The 21450-nt window shown below is 31.3% G+C and overlaps 1 non-coding gene across 1 annotated transcript; it reads right to left on the bottom strand.

The window, feature by feature from the left end:
* Positions 1–14828: 14828 nt before the first annotated feature.
* TRNAL-CAA (transfer RNA leucine (anticodon CAA)) lies at positions 14829–14912 on the bottom strand. The gene has a single exon. It is a non-coding gene; the product is annotated as a tRNA-Leu (tRNA).
* Between the last annotated feature and the right edge of the window lie 6538 nt (positions 14913–21450).

Here is a 21450-nt window from a genome sequence, read left to right as displayed (position 1 = left end):
GTCGCGCCGTAAAATTACAAACATATTGAGGGTATTTTGGAAAAGTCACACAAACGTAGTCTAGATATGTAGTAGGTTGAGTAAATGGGTTAAATATGTAAATAAGTCTCCCATTTGACCCAATTTTGTAATTTTCCCTTTGACAATTACAAATCTAAACCAATTTGAAAGCTCATTTACATATTTAGCCTAGTTCTCAAACTTCTTACCCATTTAGGCACTTTAACTAGGGGTGAGCATGGTCCGGTACGGTTTAAAAACCGAATTGAACCATACAAGAGCAATTTTTGTAAACCGAATCGAACCGAAATTTATTCGGTTCGGTTTGGTTCGGTTTGATTCTATTCCAAACCGAATTGGAGATTTGGTTACAATTTTTTTATGGCATGTTGTTTATGAACTTTAAATTTAAATTGACACCATTTAAATAAATTTTGAAAAAATTAATCCACAAGTTAAGTAATGTTATAAGATACAGATTAATAGACAGAATTAGTAGACAAGTTAAAGTAAAATTTAAAAATATATATAATAATGTTCTAAGTTGAAATTAATAGACAAATTACGTAACCTATGAACAAATATGTTAATAATGTGATGAGTTCAAATTAATACATAAAATCAATAGCAAGTTAAGCACACTTTTTAAAAAATAACAATAGCAAACAGACTGTCGTGTTGTCACGTTATATCATAACGTCACAATACATGCTATTTAAAATATTGTCACGTTATATCATAACGCGACAATACATGTTGTTTAAAATATTATCATATCAACATATATGATATATCCTGTAACAACTGTTGATATATGATATATCCTGTAACAACTATAAAATGAAATATAAATTGTCAAATCAAAACATGAAAAACAAGTCAAATATGAGGCTTATTGGCTGGCCAGCTCGGTGAACTTGGCAATAGGGGTGTCAATATGGGTTCGCGGGTTGTAAACGTGTCGTGTCGACTTACTCAGATGATCCATTTATCCCAACCCTGACCCAACCCATTTAATAAATGGGTCGACTCGGCACGATTCGTTTAAGAAGCGGGTTGAACGTGTCAACCTGATTAACCCATTTAATTTTGCAACTTCATACTAAAAAAAATATTCAACTAAACAAAATGAAAAAGAAAATAAAAACATGCATAATGACATATGAAAAAATATAATTTGATACAAACTAACAAAACAAATTCAACAAGATAACATCAAAAGTCTAAAATCCAAAACAACAACATAATTAATATCTTGTTCATTAGTCTTTGATTCAATGCATTCCAACTGAGTCATCAATTTCTTTCAACCCATCCTGAACTATTAAATTTAGAATGTGAGCAGAGCATCTCATATGAAAAAAATCTCCACGGTTTAATAGACCACTCTTGCTATTCAATAAATTTTTCAACAAGTCCACATATGTATCATTTGCACTTGCATTATTCAGAGTGAGTGAAAAAATCCTACCATCAATTTTCCAACCACACAAGAAATTGTGGATTTTTTCACACAGAGGTACACCATTTTGTGGAGGAGGCAAATAACAAAAGTTTAAAATTCTCTTTTGGACATTCCAATCTTTATCAATAAAATGTTTGGTCAAACAGATATACTCATCTGTTGTAATAGAAGACCAGCAATCAGAAGTTAGACATTTCTTACTAGAAGTTGACTCAACAAAAGACTTTCTTATGGCTAGAGACTGAAGCGTTCACCGGATGTCAATGAAGAGAGGCAGACAACACAAATTGTTAGGGAAAGAAAGTTAGAAACTTAATGTGTTCTGTAATCTACTAATCTGTATGATATATATATATATATATATATATATATATATATATATATATATATATATATATATATTAGGATTAAAAATTAAAATTACTTTGATATCCATAAAACTTTTTTATATTTACATGATATATGGGTTAGATGGGTTATATGGATTGGGTTAGATGGGTTCGCGGGTTGGGTTGACACGATACATAGACTCGTCTAAATTATACGGGTTATAACGAATTCGCGAGTCAACCCGCGACCCGACCCATTTATTTTACGGGTTAAGCGTGTCGACCCATTTATCTCAACCCTAATTCGTTTAATTTTCGTGTTACGCGAATCGTGTTATCGTGTTGTGACCCATATTGACAGCCCTACCTGGCAATATTGTGGCGTTGGAGCACTGTTGGCCCCCCAGCTCGGTGAGCTGGGGGCCAAACTTCTTCCCTTTCTTTGTTCATGGCTAGCTCACCGAGCTGGTCGACAATGATGTTGGGAAAAGCTAAATCTAGCCTTTGGTCAAAAGTCTTCTGACGCTGAATCCCTTGAAAATCTCATTAAATATTTACCAAAATAAATTAATTAACTTACCAAAAATCCTTTTTAATTCCTAGTCAAAATTAATTAATTTTTTGTAAGTCAATTTCATGAATTTGGCACAATAAAATTTATAATTTAAATGTGGCACTCTTTTTATTAAAAATAACACAATTTTTGAGAGAAATTGAATAAATCCTATAAAAATAAATAAAAACTGAAAGTTGATAAAAAACAAAGATTAAAACTAATCAAATTGGACAAACTGATGATAAATGATACGAAATAAACCTGAAAACCGTACTAAAAGATGAGAATAAAACACCACTATCAAACCTCGAAGTCAAAAAAAATAAATGACAATCTCTGTGTTTCTGAAGCTTTAAATAATGTTGAATACCAATAATAATTAATGGAGAACGTTGGTAGAACAATAATAACTTGTTAGAGTCGAAAAAATCAGCAATTAATAGGTTGGAATGATCAGCATATATTTGAGGATAAAAACTTGTAGAAACTCAAAAATTGTAGCTCAAGAACTCGAGGCAGCTATAAAATTGGTTGAAGGGAATCCGAAGAAATCTGTATACAGACTGGTATGGAAATGAATCAGATTAAATGAAGGTTAGGGAATGCGATTGTAAGGCTTGGATCGAAGCTTGGAAAAAAATTAAAAGATGGTAGTGAAACAAAATTAGGAAAAGCAAGTGTGAGGTTTGAAAGCTTAGAAAAATGGTTGTGACAAAAGTGAAACTCGAAAAATAGAGCAATCGCAATTTACTAGAGCTGGAATTTAATTATGAGTCATACCATCCTAATCATGGCATCTATGGTGTTTTTTTCTTCTTCAAAATATAAGGGTTAAAGATAATAAAGTCTTACCTTATTTTTAAGTGGATGACAAGAGGTAGGATCTGTTACCACTAAAACATAATTATATATGTTCTAACTACCATTTTTCTACCATAACTTTTTTTATCATTTTTCTCATGGTGAGATGAAACAAAAAAAAAATTCAGTTTTAGACATGAGATGACAAATTCTCCGAATTATAAATCAAATTTTAATTACCATCTAGTTACTTGTTACAAATTCCTTTATATTTATAAAATTAAAGAAAATCAGAACAATTAGTAGCAACACAATAAGGCCGATCCTGAGATTTTAAAAGTCTAAAGGTGGAGTAGTAAATAAAAGCACTAATAAATAATTACAAGTGAAAAGAAGTTAATTATGTAAACGAAAATTTATTTAAAAATGACACATTTTTATTACAATTACAAGGAATCTAAAAACATTCAGTTTCATATAAAAAAACATTTTATTTCGCTTCAAGTAATGAATTGTTCATACAAAACAGTATATAAAATCACTAAAAAAAATAGTGTTTATATTAATATTCACATATTTCTCTCAATAAATAAAATTGTTAAATCATTCAACATTTCTTTTGACGTTGATGATCTTAAATAATTTTTCAATAATCTTAACTTCAAAAAAATTCTTTCAACAGATACAACGGTCACTGACATAGTTAGGACTATTTGTGTATAGTGATTATTTGGGCCTAATAATTATAATTATTATCAATGTATCTTTTGAGATTTTAATTTCTATATTTTTTTTTATAAAATTTTATTTTTGGGCACTTCCCTCACTTGTGTCTAAATGTATATTGTGATTTATTTAGGTCTAGAATTAATTCTGTAACTATTGCATCTTTTAAGATTTAATTTCCATATTATTATTTTTTTTTAAAATATCTTTGGGTCCCTTTCTTCTTTTGGCCCCAGGCAAACGCCCCTCCTGCTCATGCCCAGAGACGGCCCTGCAACACATGAACAAATACAAGATGGAAAATCTTTAATTAAGATTTCATAACTTGAAAAGGAAATAGTACTAGCAGTTAAATTACGAGGAATCAAATTCGTATGACACCGTTCATGGATAAACTCCAAGTGTACGAAGTATTTCACCTCCTCCGAGATATCCTTCACAAGAACTCCAAAGCATGGGCATCCGCAACTAATAGGGAGCAGTGGATTGTTGATTCATGAGCCAAGTCAGTTTTCTCCTATTCGTTTTTTATTTGACTAGCCAATTTGAAATAAATTTTCTCTCTTAATCAGACGAATCACAAATAATGAATCTGAAGCAACAATCATTGAAAAGAATCTAGTCTCTTTCACAGTCTGATCTGCAATAAGAATTCCTTGTAATTCATCATGTAGAGTAGAGAGAGCAGAACTAAGAGGACCTCCACCAGAAATTGCCACACGACCATAAAAATTCTGAACAAGAAAACCAACCGATCTTCGATTACTTCTTGCGGAAAATGTCGCATGACAATTGATCTTCGTGCAACTTTATTCCTCTCAAGCCAAAAATACCAATTAAACCACAAAACTGATAGTTCATTCACAGGTAACCCTTTAAACACATTATCAACCAAATCCTCACTAATGCAACTTGCCAAGTTATAAACTTTAATTCCCAAATCCTCTTCTTCCACAATGGATCACCAGTAAGCGAAGATGGCGTGCCAATTTGAAGCTCGACTTCAATGATTGCTTCCAATGCAACCTTGTACCCCGATTTTACTAAATACTACCTGATTCTGAATAAATCCAAAACAGAGAATCGCATTGAAATAGTCTATGCCTTGAAAAATATTTATGTTTACAAATCAAGGCAGCACGTAAAGAATGTGGATTTTCTAAAATCCTCTAAACCTATTTCACTAATATGGCAAGATTTAATTCATAGATATTCCTAAACCTTAAACCACCATCCTCCTTGGAAATACAAAGCTTATCCTAACACATGCAGTAAATTGGATTGCAACCAGAATCATTATTCCACCAAAACTGAGCTACTAACATTTGAGAATTGTCACAAAAAGACTTAGGGGGCGTTTTGTTCACAAGGGGTAAGGGAAAAAGAATCAAGAAATGGAAATTAAAGGAAATGAAAGGAATAAGCATTAATTTCCCTATGTGTTTGGATATGTTTAGAAAAGGGAATGGAGTAAAGGGAATCCAATTCCCTACAGGGCCTGACGTAATGGGTTTAACCTAAAGTGGGGTAAACTCATAATCTAAAATGGGTAAATAGAATGATTTTTTTTAAAACAAACAAGAACAAAGGGAATGAAACCCTCTAATTCTCATTCTCATTCCTAAAGATCCTGAACCAAACGCTCCCTTAGGAAGAAGGAAACAACTTATTGGAGCATCCATAATGCTAAGAATGATATTTTAACATTGTTTAAATGAATCTTTGATTTGTTTAAAAAAACTCGTACTCCTAACTTCAGAAGTAAACTTGTATTTAATCTAAAATGAAGTGATAGAAAAAAATTAAACCTTTATAAATAAATTTACAAAAGTACTTTGTTATATTTGTTTTTAATATATTTATACGATGAAATGATATTAATTTCTATTTGCAAATCTCAAAAGAATATTAAGTAGGTTATCTGTGTATCCGAAGTTGTAACCGAATGTCCGAACTTTTTGAGGAACCTTTTAGTGGAATCCATGTAAGATAAAATAGTAGGTTAGAAATGGGCGCAAGTTTGAGAAACTCACTCTGATGCCTAACTCAGTCAATATTGGAATGGTTGAAGAGTATATATTATTTGATAGATAGACATGTTAACATATATTTTAGTGTGACCATATATAACTGTCTATTTATAAGGTTTGGACCGAACCCTTCTTCTTATAGAAAACTATTTGTATGGGGTTTCCCTTAATAAGAATGTTCCAAGAAAGCTCTTGATTAGACCTGTCCACGGGCCCGGGTACCCGCCTGGCCCGCCCAGGCCCGTGTCCCTTGGGCCGGACTTGGATAATGAATTTTACTCTTAGGCCCAGTCCGGTCCAGGCCCGCTAAAGCCCGCCTATATTTTGGGCGGACTTGGGACATATGAAAATATCACGGGCCGGCCCAGCCCGGCCCGCCTTATTAATATTAATTAAAAAATTTACATATTTATAATTAAATATTTATTTTAAGTATAAATTTGATTTTTTATAATTAAAAATTATGTATGTTTTTTTAGGTGGGCTTGGGATTTGATTTTTAAGCCCGAGCCCAGCCCGACCTGAGCCCGCCTAAATTAATACTGGGTTGGGCTTGGAACGAGCACTTTTACACAAAAGCCCGTCAGATCCGGCCCGAACCCGGCCCAGCCCGGCCCATTGACAGGTCTACTCTTGATGGGTCCGAAGGTTTATGTTTCTGCACGTGGTATTTGATCTGAGGACCTCTCAAATACCATGTGTCCTGAATCGTTCTATACGATACCAGTAGAAATATATTGAAATATATAAGATCATAAAAAAATTTAGAAAAAAATATCATTAAGATAATTACAATATTGTTTAGGGTAATAGAGTAAAATTAATGGATACATATTACTGTAATAATTTTTGTAATGTAGCCAAATTTGAAATAATTAATTCATTAATATACTAGTAATATTTTATGGTTAGATTAGTAGGGACGGGCACATAAGAAAAAGAAAACCGGTGACATAAAACCGGCTGGATATCCGCAGACAAAACTGCAGGATGAATGGGCCGGTCTCTCGTGAACCGAGGTGACGCTAACTGACAGGTGTGATTTCTTTTGAGGCCAAAGGTTACTGACACGTATAATTATTCATTTTCTAAAAAACTGGTTTTGACCGGCACAGCCAACCACACCTAATTAGGCGCGTGGACCCTTCTTTCATCTCGGGTGAGGTCGTCAGGTTCGGATTAGTTGACTAGCCAATGCCATGTCTACATCATTCCTGACAATTCTACCCTTCCCTTTTTTTCTTTCTTTATTTTGTTCATTGTGTTCTTACATTTACTTATTTCTTTTTTGTTTCATTAAATACTTACTTGTTTTATCATTTAGGAAAAAAAAAAAAAATTATCCTTAAGATTTTTAACCGTTCATCTTTTAGCATTTTTTATCTTTCTGATTTTATCATTCAGATTTTATCATTTTTTTTCTTCTTTATAAGATTTATATATAATTAATCATGCTCAATATCATAAATATAAATTAAATTACATAATTATATCAAACAATAATTGACGAACTATATTGAAATTTTTCACAGCATAAATAACTTTTTTAGGTTTTCAAATATATAACTTTGATTCATAAAGAAACACTTGAAAAAAAAAATTAAAGTCGAAAAATTGAGTTTCATTTTTTCTCATAAAAAAAGAAGAACGTTTATTTTGTCTTGGGGTAAAAAGAATCAGTTTCATTTAATTAGGTCCTGTTCTTTTTGACTGAAATTAAATTAAATTAACTTAACTGAACTGAACTGAATGCTGCTGAACTTAACTGAACTTAATTGATAAATTAAATAAATTATAATAAAGTATATATAAATAGTTAAAATTATAAAAATTAATGATGAATTGTATATAAATAATATTAATTATTAATTATATATAAATTATTATAATAAATTATATATAAATAATTATAATTATAATAAATAATGGTAATTACTGAACTGAACTGAACTGAATGCTGCTGAACTGAACTGAACTTACTTATACTGAATTTAAGTAAAAAAAGAACAAGGCCTTACTTCCCACTTTATAATATATTAAATGAGTCACGTTCAAAGTATCTAGTATGTGTATACTTGATATTATATCTAATAGGCTTTCTTGGAGTTATGAAGTAACTATTGGACAATCTCATAGGCTTAAGAAAATGCAAGATTTAGTGATGAATAAGTTTGATCCAAAGATGATTAATTCTCAATATGGAAATGTGCAATTTTCTGCTCATCATCATGCTTTGTTTAGCCAACATAGTGAATTAGAGAGAGCCCAGTTACAATTTTGTGTTCATCATCATGCTTTGTTTCCCACGTAATTCTAATATTTCTAAAGCCATCTTTAACGACACTCTAAATTTAAAGTGCCTTTGATTTTTCTAGATCTAATGGAATTGGAAAACCTTGCAGCATTTTGCCGAAAGGCAAAAGAAGTTTATTTTTAATTTTTTTTTTTTTAAAAATACTTAAGATTAGATATATATTATTTATTTATTTAACTTAATATCTAGGTTATTATTGGGTGTTGTTATATCCAGCCACCATTTCCCACCCCTAGCCCCATGAAATGACGAAACTGCCCTTATTACTTTAGTCTTTGTAATAAAAAATTCTCTCTATGGAACGCGGGTGTGTAGCTATCACGCCTCACCATGCCTCACCACGTGGTGAGGCATGTGGCTATCACGTCTCACCACGTGGTGAGGCGTAATATTCATATGCCCACGTGTGAATTTGTTACACCTGACCCTTAACGACCTCAATTGGCATCAGGCGTGAAATAGAAAGATCACAATCAACACTTAATAGTTTCCAAATTATCCCACATATCATAAGTATCACACTTTTCAAGAATTTCTCTTAGATATATTATAAAATAAATCCATATTTATACTACATTCAAATCTCAAAATACTACCCAATATAATCAAATCTCCAAATGAGAGGCAAATGTCCTGACTAAGGACAAACCCGATGGCTTGACACTTCAACCTTGTCTATCAACTAGTAACTTCTCCTATATCTTGCTCTTTCTCACCTAAAACATTAAAACATTTAAAAAGGTGAGACAAAAATCTCAGTAAGCAATTATCAACTATATAAAATACTTATACTTAAAATAACTATATCTATAGTTTAATTTTCAAAATACATCATATAAAATTCATATTCTTAAAAACGAACATTTTATGCATTAAACCATAATAAAATAGTCAAATGGTACTTTTAACAAAACTTTCAACTTAAAATATCAAGCTTGCTATCATTTCTTAAAATATCAAGCATAGTCAAAACGTAAATCAATGTATTAAATTACTTAAGATAAAACTCGTGTTCAAAATAGCTATATACATTTATTTGGTTAAAATCTCAACTATACAAAATAAGTACCTTTGCAATTAACCATTTACTAAAATCAACCGTAAATCAATAAACACTTCATAAACCGTATTACGATAAAATACTTCATAAATCGTATTTAGATAAATACCTCATAAATTGTATCTCAATAAATATTAACTTCAATTTCTTAAGAATAACACATAAATCATCATATATAGACTTTATTTTAATAAATCATAATTTCATCAAAATTAATACTTTAACAACCTTTAATTAAAACTCAAATTTACTTTGAGAAATAAATTTATAGAAAACCACTCATTTACTCTTCAAAATATCAAATCTTACACAAATATTAATCAAATATACTAAGTTTATCAAAACCAAATTCAAATCATATATACATAAACATATATTATAGGTTGAAATTGACATGCAAATACATATATGATTACTTGAACTTAACTTTAAGCTCATGTTAAAAACTAATTCATAAAAACTCCAATTAATCAAATGCATGTCAAAAATCACCATAAAAATTCAATTTTCTGGAAAATATAGAGTTATATATACATATATATACATAAAAACTCAAAAAGGTAGTTGATAGTTACTTAATTTAACCATAATTGAGGGGAAAAACACATTAAGCCTCAAATCTATCATTCTAACCAGTCTAGCTCGAATCCATGCTAGAAAATTCCAAATCAAAATAACACCGACCATAATGTGTATTAGGATGTCTAGAACCTACTGTAAAAAATCGGCCCAATCGGACCACAGAAACTCCAAATATCATAAGATCATTGCAAGTAGGTAAATTGGATACTTAAAGGAGAAGATGGAGGAGAATGGAATTGAAAAATGAGGTTTGACCTTCCTTGTTCTTAGATATCGGAAATAATGGTTTGGGAGTTGTAATTGATGTTCCCAATAAGGGAAAATCTCTCTTTCGGTCCCTCTAAACTTTAACTTCTTTTAAAACTTACCCTAAACTTTCAATTTTACATTTAAGGTATGAAATTAGCCTCCAATCTATATCCATAATATTCAATTAACTCTCCAATCAATAAACAACTATAATATAACCTTATATTAGGGTATAATAACTAAAATTAGGGACACGAATGTGACATAATTTTTTTTTTCAAATTTATATTTTAATTATTATTATTCTAAATAATTATAATTATTATAATTATTCTAAAAAATTCTAAATATTATAATTATTAACATTATAATTTGAATTTTAATTATTAACATTATAATTAAATAATGTGAGGCGTGATGTTCACATTCCCACGTGTGAATTTTTTTTTTCAATTTTACATTTTAATTATTATTATTCTAAACAATTATAAATATTATAATTATTCTAAAAAATTCTAAATATTATAATTATTAACATTATAATTAAATAATATACATGAAGTATCAAATATGTATTAAAATGTGTTAAAAACAATAAGTTTTAAAGAATTCTAAATATTAAAAAATTACAACAAGTCAATTCGTCCGGTTCCATTCCTCCATGGATCGGTATGTGATAGATTTAAGAAAAACTGTTCACATGCCCACGTGTGAATTTTTTTTCCAATTTTACATTTTAATTATTATTATTCTAAACAATTATAAATATTATAATTATTCTAAGAAAATCTAAATATTATAATTATTAACATTATAATTTGTAACATTATAATTAAATAATATACATGAAGTATCAAATATGTATTAAAATGTGTTAAAAACAATAAGTTCTAAAGAATTCTAAATATTAAAAAATTACAACAAGTCAATTGGTCCGGTTCCATTCCTCAATGGATCGGTGTATGATAGATTTAAGAAAGATTGTTCACATGCCCATGTGTGAATTTTTTTTCCAATTTTACATTTTAATTATTATTATTTTAAACAATTATAATTATTATAATTATTGTAAAAAATTCTAAATATTATAATTATTAACATGATAATTTGTAACATGATAATTAAATAATATACATGAAGTATCAAATATGAATTAAAATGTGTCAAAAACAATAAGTTCTAAAGAATTCTAAATGTTAAAAAATTACCACAAGTCAATTCGCCCGGACCATGGAATAATAATAATTAAAATGTAAAATTGGGAAAAAAAAATCACACGTGGACATGTGAACAGTCTTTCTTAAATCTATCACACACCGATACATTGAGGAATGGAACCGGATGAACTGACTCATTGTAATTTTTTAATATTTAGAATTCTTTAGAACTTATTGTTTTTAACACATTTTAATATATATTTGATACTTCATGTATATTATTTAATTATAATGTTAATAATTATAATTCAAATTATAATGTTAATAATTATAATATTTACAATTTGTTAGAATAATTATAATATTTATAATTGTTTTAAATAATAATAATTAAAATGTAAAATTGGGAAAAAAATTCACACGTGGGCATGTGAACAATATGCCTCCACCTGTGGTGGGGCGTGATGTTCATACGCCCCACCTGTGGTGGAGGCATATTGTTCATATGCCCTGACACCGAAAAATTGATTTTTTAAAAATCATTCGATTTTACTATAAATAACTGTAAATAAAACATATTTTCGAACAAAATTACGTATCATTAGTCATTTCCCATGTTTTTTCTTTACCAAATTAGTCTGGATTCGATTTTAGAGAGTTTTGAGTTTTTGAGATGATTTGGGAATTTGAGAGGATTAGTGACTTTGTTGCAAGGGCAGTTTCGTCTTTTCACGAGGCTAGGGGTGGGAAATGGTGGCTAGGTTTAATAATCCACTTATTTTTTGTGAAATATTTAATATTTTAGCTTAAATATTATTTTTTTTTTTTTATTCTAGTGTTATTTAAAATTTTATGTATATTTTTAATATTATGAATAAATTTTATTTTTATTTATTATTTATTTATTTATTGTTAAAAATTATAATGATATTTATATTATTGTTATGTGTTGCACATTTAAATTATAAATTGTAAAAAAATATTATTATGTGGAAAACTTAATATAATAATAATAACATATTGTTTGTAAAAAAGAATATGATTTTTGGTGTTATAAATAGAGTAGATGGTTAGAGAAGTTTACTGTTGCAACTTTATATTTAAAGATAGAGTAGAGAAAAATGAAAATATAGTAGGTAAAATAGAGAGTATTGTTGGAGATGGCCTAATTAGGTCTCAACTATGCAAAACGAATTTTAGAAATTAAAAGGTGAAATTGGTTTTAAAAGTTGTCAATATTTAACAAATTAATTCAAATTTAATAAATTTTTAGGTATTGAATTGTGTTTCAGCTAATTTGTTCAATATTGTCAACTTTAAAATTTACTTGATGCTTTGGGTTTAACTGAATTTATTTGTCAACTTTAGGAGACCAAATTGACCAATAATCCCATTTTTTGGTGTTGATGCGAGGGTCCTGAAGAAAAGTTATAGTGAATAGGGCTTCGGGGAATTAAGGGTCAAAATGGTTTTGAAGTTTGCAGGCAAAGTCAGTTTAATCCAAATAGAAGTTTATATAGGTATCATTTTAGTGTAAAAGTTGGCAAAATTTGATAAATTAGCTCAAATTTGACAAACTTAGATATTAAAATTGAGTGCTTTTAGGTTAATTTGTCAATTTTTGACAACTTTAGAACTGGGTTGATACCTACATTTCGATTTAGAGTAAACTGATCGATGCTTGCAACTTCAAAGGTCATTTTGACCCTTAATTCAAACTTCAAGCCTTAGAGGCCAATCAAAAGTTTAAACCACTATTTGACTCTTGACTTATCAAAATTTTGTCATTTGGCATCTACCATATTCTTTAGTCACATTTGGTCTTTTACATATCTAATTTGATGTTGATATATGATGATATTTTGACACTTAGATTTGATAATTTAGTTTTATTTTTTTAATTTAATTAATTATTTTCACGTAAAAAAATCTATGTGACAAATAAGCTTTAAGACGTGAGATGTGTCAAATATATATGTCAAAATATTACCATATATATGAGGATAATGGCTTTGTCAAGTTTAATTCCATCTAAATTGAGTGAAATTTCACCGATTAAAATAGTTCAAAAGCCAAATGTGCAAATAAATTTTTTTTGAATAGATCCGACATTAAATAACACTTTAAGCCACTAATCAAGCTTGTGTTGTTACTAAGTTGTCAACAATCAAACGTCCCTTGTCTTCCAAAAAGGGTCTTTTATAGTATAGTATGAATTTAGTGGAGATTAATTATCTCAATTAATAATTACAAAATCATAAATTTCTATTTAAATGTATAGTATGAAAAAACTAATAAGAAAAATGAACTTTTGATAATATTGTTAAAGAAATTAACTATTTGATAAAATACAAAAAAAAAAAAACACTTTCCTTAATTGTAAAATTAAATAATACATGATGTTTCATGTAATTTCCTCAAAGATAAGTATGTTTTGGGCTTTGGCAGTGTACATTAGTTGTGATATGTAGTTCTATTGGCCCTTATTTTGAACTTTGAATAAATTTTCTTAAATTTAACAACTTTTTTGGGCCTTGTGCAGGACCATAAGCCCACCCCAGCGGTTTTGGGCCTTGTGTTTTCTTAAATATTACCCAAGCAGCAATTAAATGGATAATGACTATTTTATTGATTGGAGATTAAATTTGTGCTAAAATCAAAACTGATCTTATTACTATCATTTTTTTTTTCAAAAAAGTATATACATTTTTTAATTTAATTGTTATTCATCTATTGGTTTTGAAAATTTGTTCTTATTTTAAGAAAAACAAATATTGTATTAAAATGTTATCTTAATCTTATTTTTAAATTTTTAATTTAGTATTGAGATTTTATTAACATGTAATTTAATTGTTTATATATATATATATATATATATAGTGATTTTTTGAATTAATTTCATTAGTTTATAATTTTATATTATATATATTAATTTATAAATATAATTTTAAATTAATTATATATAACTTATATATATTTGTATATATTTATCTACTACATCATTCGGTCCGATCAATCCGAATCACTTGATTGAACGAAGTGACTCATGACCCAACTATAAATCCGATTTATTTTTATTTATTTATTACATAATCTGGTCTGACCAATCTGAATCATTTGGTTGAACCAAGTGATCCATAACCCAATTATAAATTCGATTTTATATCTAGTCCGATTTTAACAATATTGGTAATTATCCATTTAACCAACAATTAAATAATAACTTTAACAAAGCTAAATTAAATAATATATTTTATCTCATCTGAAATATTTCATTGGATATATATTTTGTTAAAGTCTTAATATTTTACATCAAATGAATTTTTAAATTGCATGAATGGTAAATGGTTTACATTTGATTAAATTTATGTGAAATAGAATTGTTGGAGTTCAGATAAAGTAATTGAAAACAAAGTTTTTGCATGTTTGGCCCACATTTTCAATACATAAAAAACGGAAAGAAAAAGATTAAAAATGTGAGAAGCGGGATTCGAACCCGCCCCGCATGATTTGGCCAGCATTTTAAATACATAAAAAACGGAAAGAAAAAGATGAAAAATGTCAAAAGTGGGATTTGAACCCACGCCCTCTCACGAAGACCAGAACTTGAGTCCGGCGCCTTAGACCACTCGGCCATCCTGACTTGATGTACAGACTCTTTATTCTGTGTTTTTAATACATGTATATATTAAAGAAAGAGAGTGAACTTGATGAAGGTCGGTTTGAATTAAAAAAAAAAATAAAGTTGTGTCAAAATTGGTTTGGTTTAAGCAGAAAAAATCAGAGTGAACCATGTATAGATGAATGTTAAACTATGGTTAAATAGAAAAATGATGATAAATACGTAAATAATTAACTTATATAAATCCCTGCTCACGTTGTTATATTTTCATATGAAATTTATTTTCTATTGTTTTTATCTAGATAAACATGGTGGACGACAGCACTGTTTACTATGGTGCTGATTACGATGATGGCTTGACCATCTTCGACGGGTAGTTCGACGACTTCAAGGAGGAGGAGGATGATGATCGCCGCTGCAACTGCGATCACAAGATGACGATTTTACAGGTAACTGTTGAATTACAATGCCTATTGGCAACAATTCTTAGTTTAGTTCGATTTTAAAGGTAACAACTTCATAATGGCATTATATAAATAAATAGTAAGGAAAATAAAGTTGGAATATTAGCAAAATTGGAGTTGACATGAAGTGTTAAAATTTCAACAAAAAAGTTAAAGTTTCTTCCTTTTGACATGATGTGTGAAGGTTTTGACACGTCGTGTCAAATGACAGAAAATGTTGATCCTTGTCATTGCTCGTTGACGTTTCAGCAATTGCAGTCTTTAATATTTGACTCATAACTCTTCCATATGACGTCAGATAAAAGACGACAATCACCAATTCATCAATATTTTTTTATTACGGTCCTAACATGAAAATTAATATTTTGAGTTTGGGAAAACTTTTGGAGAAAAATTATGAATTTCATATGAAAAACCTGAAACTGCTCAAATTGAACGAGAAAAAAGAGTTGATTGCTAGAGTACACATGTCAAATAATAGAATGTTCACCATTAACATTTAAACAAACATGGAAAAATGTTGAAAGCTTGTCTAAAGAGCTCCTTTTTTACTTTGGCGTCTACAGTATGGGCATCTCAACTTTGAAGGTGACATTGAAGTACATGAAGACACTCGATCAAATTGCAGATAGTTTCACGAACATGTTAAAGTTTGATGTGTTTAGTCGATTAAGATCTCAACAAGAGTCATATAAAATTAAGTTTAAGGGGCATGTTAAAAAAAATAAATAAAATTTAATCTTATAATTAAAAAGAAAAGAAAGAGAGTGAACTTGATGAAGGTCGATTTGAATTAAAAAAATTAAGTTGTGTCAAAATTGGTTTGGTTTAAGCAGAAAAATGAGAGCGAACCATGTATAGATGAATGTTAAACTATGGTTAAATAGAAAAATGATGATAAATACGCAACTGATTAACTTATATAAATCCGTGCTCACGCTGTTATATTCCCATATGAAATTTATTTTCTATTGTTTTCATCTAGATAAACATGGTAGACGACAACACTGTTTACTATGGTGCCGATTACGATGATGGCTTGACCATCTTCGACGGGTAGTTCGACGACTCAAGGAGGAGGAGGATGATGATCGCCGCTGCAACTGCGATCACAAGATGACGATTTTACAGGTAACTGTTGAATTACAATGCCTATTGGCAACAATTCTTAGTTTAGTTCGATTTTAAAGGTAACAACTTCATAATGGCATTATATAAATAAATAGTAAAGAAAATAAAGTTGGAAAATTTTCAAAAATTGGAGTTGACATGTAGTGTTAAAATTTCAGCCAAAAAGTTAAAGTTTCTTCCTTTTGATATGATATGTGAAGGTTTTGACACGTCGTGTCAAATGACAAAATGTTGATCATTATCATTGCTCGTTGACGTTTCAGCACTTGCAGTCTTTGATATTTGACTCATAACTCTTCTATATGACGTCAGATAAAAGACGACAATCACCAATTCATCAATATTTTTTTTATTACGGTCCTAACATGAAAATTAATATTTTGAGTTTGGGAAAACTTTTCGAGAAAAATTATGAAGTTCATATGAAAAACCTGAAACTACTTTTATTGAAGGAGAAAAAAGTGTTGATTGCTAGAGTACACATGTCAAATAATAGAATGTTCACCATTAACATTTAAACAAACATGGAAAAATGTTGAAAGCTTATCTAAAGAGCTCCTTTTTTACTTTTGCGTCTATAGTATGAGCATCTTAACTTTGAAGGTGACATTAAAGTACATGAAGACACTTGATCAAATTGCAGATAGTTTCATGAACATGTTAAAGTTTGATGTGTTTAGTCGATTAATAGCTCAACAAGAGTCATATAAAATTAAGTTTAAGAGGCATGTTAAAAAAAAAAAAACTTAATCTTATAATTAAAAAGAAAAGAAAGAGAGTGAACTTAATGAAGGTCAGTTTGAATTAAAAAAAAATAAAGTTGTGTCAAAATTGGTTTGGTTTAAGCAGAAAAATGAGAGGGAACCATGTATAGATGAATGTTAAACTATGGTTAAATAGAAAAATGATGATAAATACGCAACTAATTAACTTATATAAATGCCTACTCACGCTGTTATATTCCCATATGAAATTTATTTTCTATTGTTTTCATCTAGATAAACATGGTGGACGACAACGCTGTTTACTATGGTGCTGATTACGATGACGGCTTGACCATCTTCGACGGGTTCTTCGACGACTTCGAGGAGGAGGAGGTTGATGATCGCCGCTGCAGCTGCGATCACAAGATGACGATTTTACATGTAACTGTTGAATTACAATGCCTATTGGCAACAATTCTTAGTTTAGTTGGATTTTAAAGGTAACAACTTCATAATGGCATTATATAAATAAATAGTAAAGAAAACAAAGTTGGAAAATTAGAAAAATTGGAGTTGACATGAAGTGTTAAAATTTCAGCAAAAAAGTTAAAGTTTCTTCTTTTTGACATGATGTGTGAAGGTTTTGACACGTCGTGTCAAATGACAGAAAATGTTTATCCTTGTCATTGCTCGTTGACGTTTCAGCACTTGCAGTCTTTGATATTTGACTCTAATAATGTAGAATCCTTGCCTTTCCATTCATTGATAATGTGATATATATACACAAGATATATGTGTGAACATGATAATTACAAATCAATTATATTCCTAAATTACAGCAGAAATATCCATATCTAATACACCCCCGTAGTCGAAACGGGAGGTGGTCGAACGTTGAGACTAGAGCGGAAGTCGTCGAAAAGAATTTGTGGTAGACCTTTGGTGAAAATATCTGCAATTTGATGACGAGAAGGAACATGAAGTACCCTAACCTCTCCTTTAGCAACCTTTTCTCGAACAAAATGTATATCCATCTCAATATGCTTGGTACGTTGGTGTTGTACAGGATTACCAGTGAGGTAAACTGCACTCACATTGTCACAATATACCAAGGTGGATTTACTAATAGGGCAATGAAGTTCAAGAAGAAGATTTCTAATCCAGCAAGTTTCAGATACGACATTAGCAACACCACGATACTCTGCTTCAGCACTAGAACGAGATAAAGTGGGTTGCCGCTTAGCAGACCAAGACAGAAGATTGTCACCAAGGAAAACACAATATCCTGAAGTAGAACGTCGAGTGTCAGGACATCCCCCCCAATCTGCATCTGTATAGGAGACCAAGGAATCTAGTGAAGAGGTTGTGAATGTAAGTCCGAACTCCAGGGTTCCTTTAACATATCGAAGAATCCGCTTGATAGCTGCCATATGAGACGTTTTGGGATCGTGCATGAATAAACAGACTTGCTGAACAGCATAACTGATGTCTGGGCGAGTGAGAGTCAAATACTGTAATGCACCAGCTAAACTTCGATACTCAGATGGATCATGATAAGCAGAACCAGATGAAGCACTCAGTTTTTGCTTAGTGTCAACAGGTGTTGTACAGGAATTTGCTGAAGAAAGACCGGCTTTAGAAATGATCTCAGTAGCATACTTCTTTTGAGACAGAAAAAGAGAGCCGGCGCTCCGAGTGACAGATATCCCTAAAAAATAACTCAATGGGCCAAGATCTTTCATAGCAAATTCGGAACTCAATTTGTTGATAATTGACTCTCGTAGAGCAGTGGAAGAAGTAGCTAGAACGATGTCATCCATATATAAGAGTAGATATGCCATCTCTGCTCCCCGACGAAAGACAAACAGTGAATGATCAGATTTACTGTGAGAAAAACCCATGGTAGACAAGAAAGAGGCAAACCGTTGGTACCACGCCCGTGGTGCCTGTTTGAGACCATAAAGAGACTTTTGAAGAAGGCATACATGATCTGGATAGTTGGGATCCCGAAATCCCAGTGGTTGATGCATATAAACAGTCTCATGAAGATCCCCATGAAGAAAAGCATTTTTTACATCCAGCTGATGTAGTGGCCAACCTTTAGAAAGTGCAATACTTAATACAGCTCGAATTGTTGCTGGCTTAACAACTGGACTGAAAGTATCACCACAGTCTACCCCAACAAGTTGATTCGCCCCATTTCCAACAAGTCTTGCTTTGTATCTTTCAAAAGATCCATCTGCATTAAATTTGTGCCTGAGAATCCACCAACTACGAAGAACATTAGCATTAGAAGGACGGGGTACGAGGACCCACGTCTTATTTTCAATAAGAGCCTTATATTCTTCAGTCATGGCTTGTTTCCAATTAGGGTCTTGTAAAGCAAGTGAGGGATTAGAAGGAATAGGAGAAATAGTGGTGGTGTGTAAGTTGAGCTTTCTTTGGGGTTTGAAAATTCCAAGTTTAGCTCGGGTTGTCATAGGGTGAGTCGGTTGGGTTGGGTTGGCGTGTATAGGATCGGGAGAAGGCGGGGAAGTGGGCTGTTGTGGGGAGGTGAGCTGTTGTGGGGAATTTGTGTCTGGGCCGTGTTGAATTGGAGAAGGAAAGGGACTGTCGAGAGGAGAAGGGGGAAGTGCTGGGCTGTTTTGGGAAGATGGGTTGGGACTGTTGGGCCGTGGTGAAACTGGGCTTTGGTTAGGAGTGGACGCATTAGTGGGGAAGGGAATAATGGGTTGGGTTGTTTGTGTAGGTGAGTTGGAAATAGAAGAAATGGGAGGGGAGGCCGAGACATGTTGAGTGGAAAATGGAAATTTGCTTTCATTGAAAATAACGTGACGAGATATAATTATTTTCCGCGCGGAGATGTCGTAACACTTATAGCCTCGATGATTGGATGGATATCCAAGAAACACACATGGAGAGGACCTAGGTTGAAGTTTATTTCTAGAGGAAGAAGGGACAAGTGGGTAACAAAGACAACCGAAAGTGCGTAAGTGAGTATAAGAAGGAGTACGATTGTAGAGAATTTGAGTCGGTGAAAGAAGACTAAGATTTTTGTGAGGGAGAATATTTAAAAGATAGGTCGCATGAGCAAGAGCATGAGGCCAGAAAGAATGAGAGCAAGAAGCATGTGTTAGAAGAGTGCGAATTATATTATTGATTGTTCGAATCGTTCGTTCAGATTTACCGTTTTGGGAGGAAGTATGTGGACATGAAAAACGGAATTGCATACCATTATTGTTAAAAAAATCATGAAAATGACTATTGTTATACTCACCACCATTATCACACTGAAAAGTTTTGATATCTTTTTCAAATTGAGTACGTACGTAATTTCGGAATGTGAGGAACACAGAAAAAACTTGAGATTTATTTGCTAAGGGAAAAGTCCACAGAAAATTAGAATAATCATCTAGGAAAAGAACATAATATCTATAGCCACTAGAACTTAGAACAGGAGATGTCCATATATCACTATGAATAATATCAAACGGCATTGATGACATATTTTTAGAAGCATAAAAAGGCAATTTAATATGTTTCCCAAGCACACAAGAATTGCAAATAGAAAAATCAACATTTTTAGGACAAGAAATAAAATTATTAGTTCGAAGATTGTCTAAAATTTGAGGACCAGGATGGCCCAATCTATTGTGCCAAACTGAAGGAGATAAAACAGAAGCATTTAAAGCATAAGAAGACTCTGAAGAGGAGGATGTGACTGGATATAAATCACCGGTGCTATTACATCTCATAATAGGGATCCCCGTGCGCAAGTCCTTCACAGAGAAACCAACAGGATCAAATTCAACGGACACATTATTATCAATAGCAAATTTCCGCACAGATATAAGGTTTTTGATTAATCTAGGGGCATGTAAAACATTGTTCAATTCTAGGGTTTTGTTGTTTGTTTTCAAGGATGCATTACCAAGACCGATAACAGGAATACAAGTGCCATTACCTACTACGATACTCGTGTTAGGACTCTTATTTAAATAAGATGTGAGTTTACCTCCATCCCCGCTCATGTGAGAAGTGGCGCCGGTGTCCATATGCCAAGGTTCTGCAGGTGGTGTGATTGTCAAGGTGTGCATAGCCGCCTCAATGTTTGTTGGAGTGTAATACTGGGCCAGATGGGCCTGCGAATGGGCTCCCAATATGCCTGGCTGGACTGCAGAAGAATTGTTATTAAAAACAGGCCCGCGAGTTGCACCATGAGTTGCACCATGTGAAGAATTGGGCCAAGAAGGATAAGGA

Source organism: Euphorbia lathyris, chromosome 2, assembly GCF_963576675.1.
Source record: "Euphorbia lathyris chromosome 2, ddEupLath1.1, whole genome shotgun sequence".
Lineage (NCBI taxonomy): Eukaryota > Viridiplantae > Streptophyta > Magnoliopsida > Malpighiales > Euphorbiaceae > Euphorbia > Euphorbia lathyris.
Note: the sequence above shows the minus strand (reverse complement) of the source record. Positions and strands in the feature narration are given on the sequence as shown.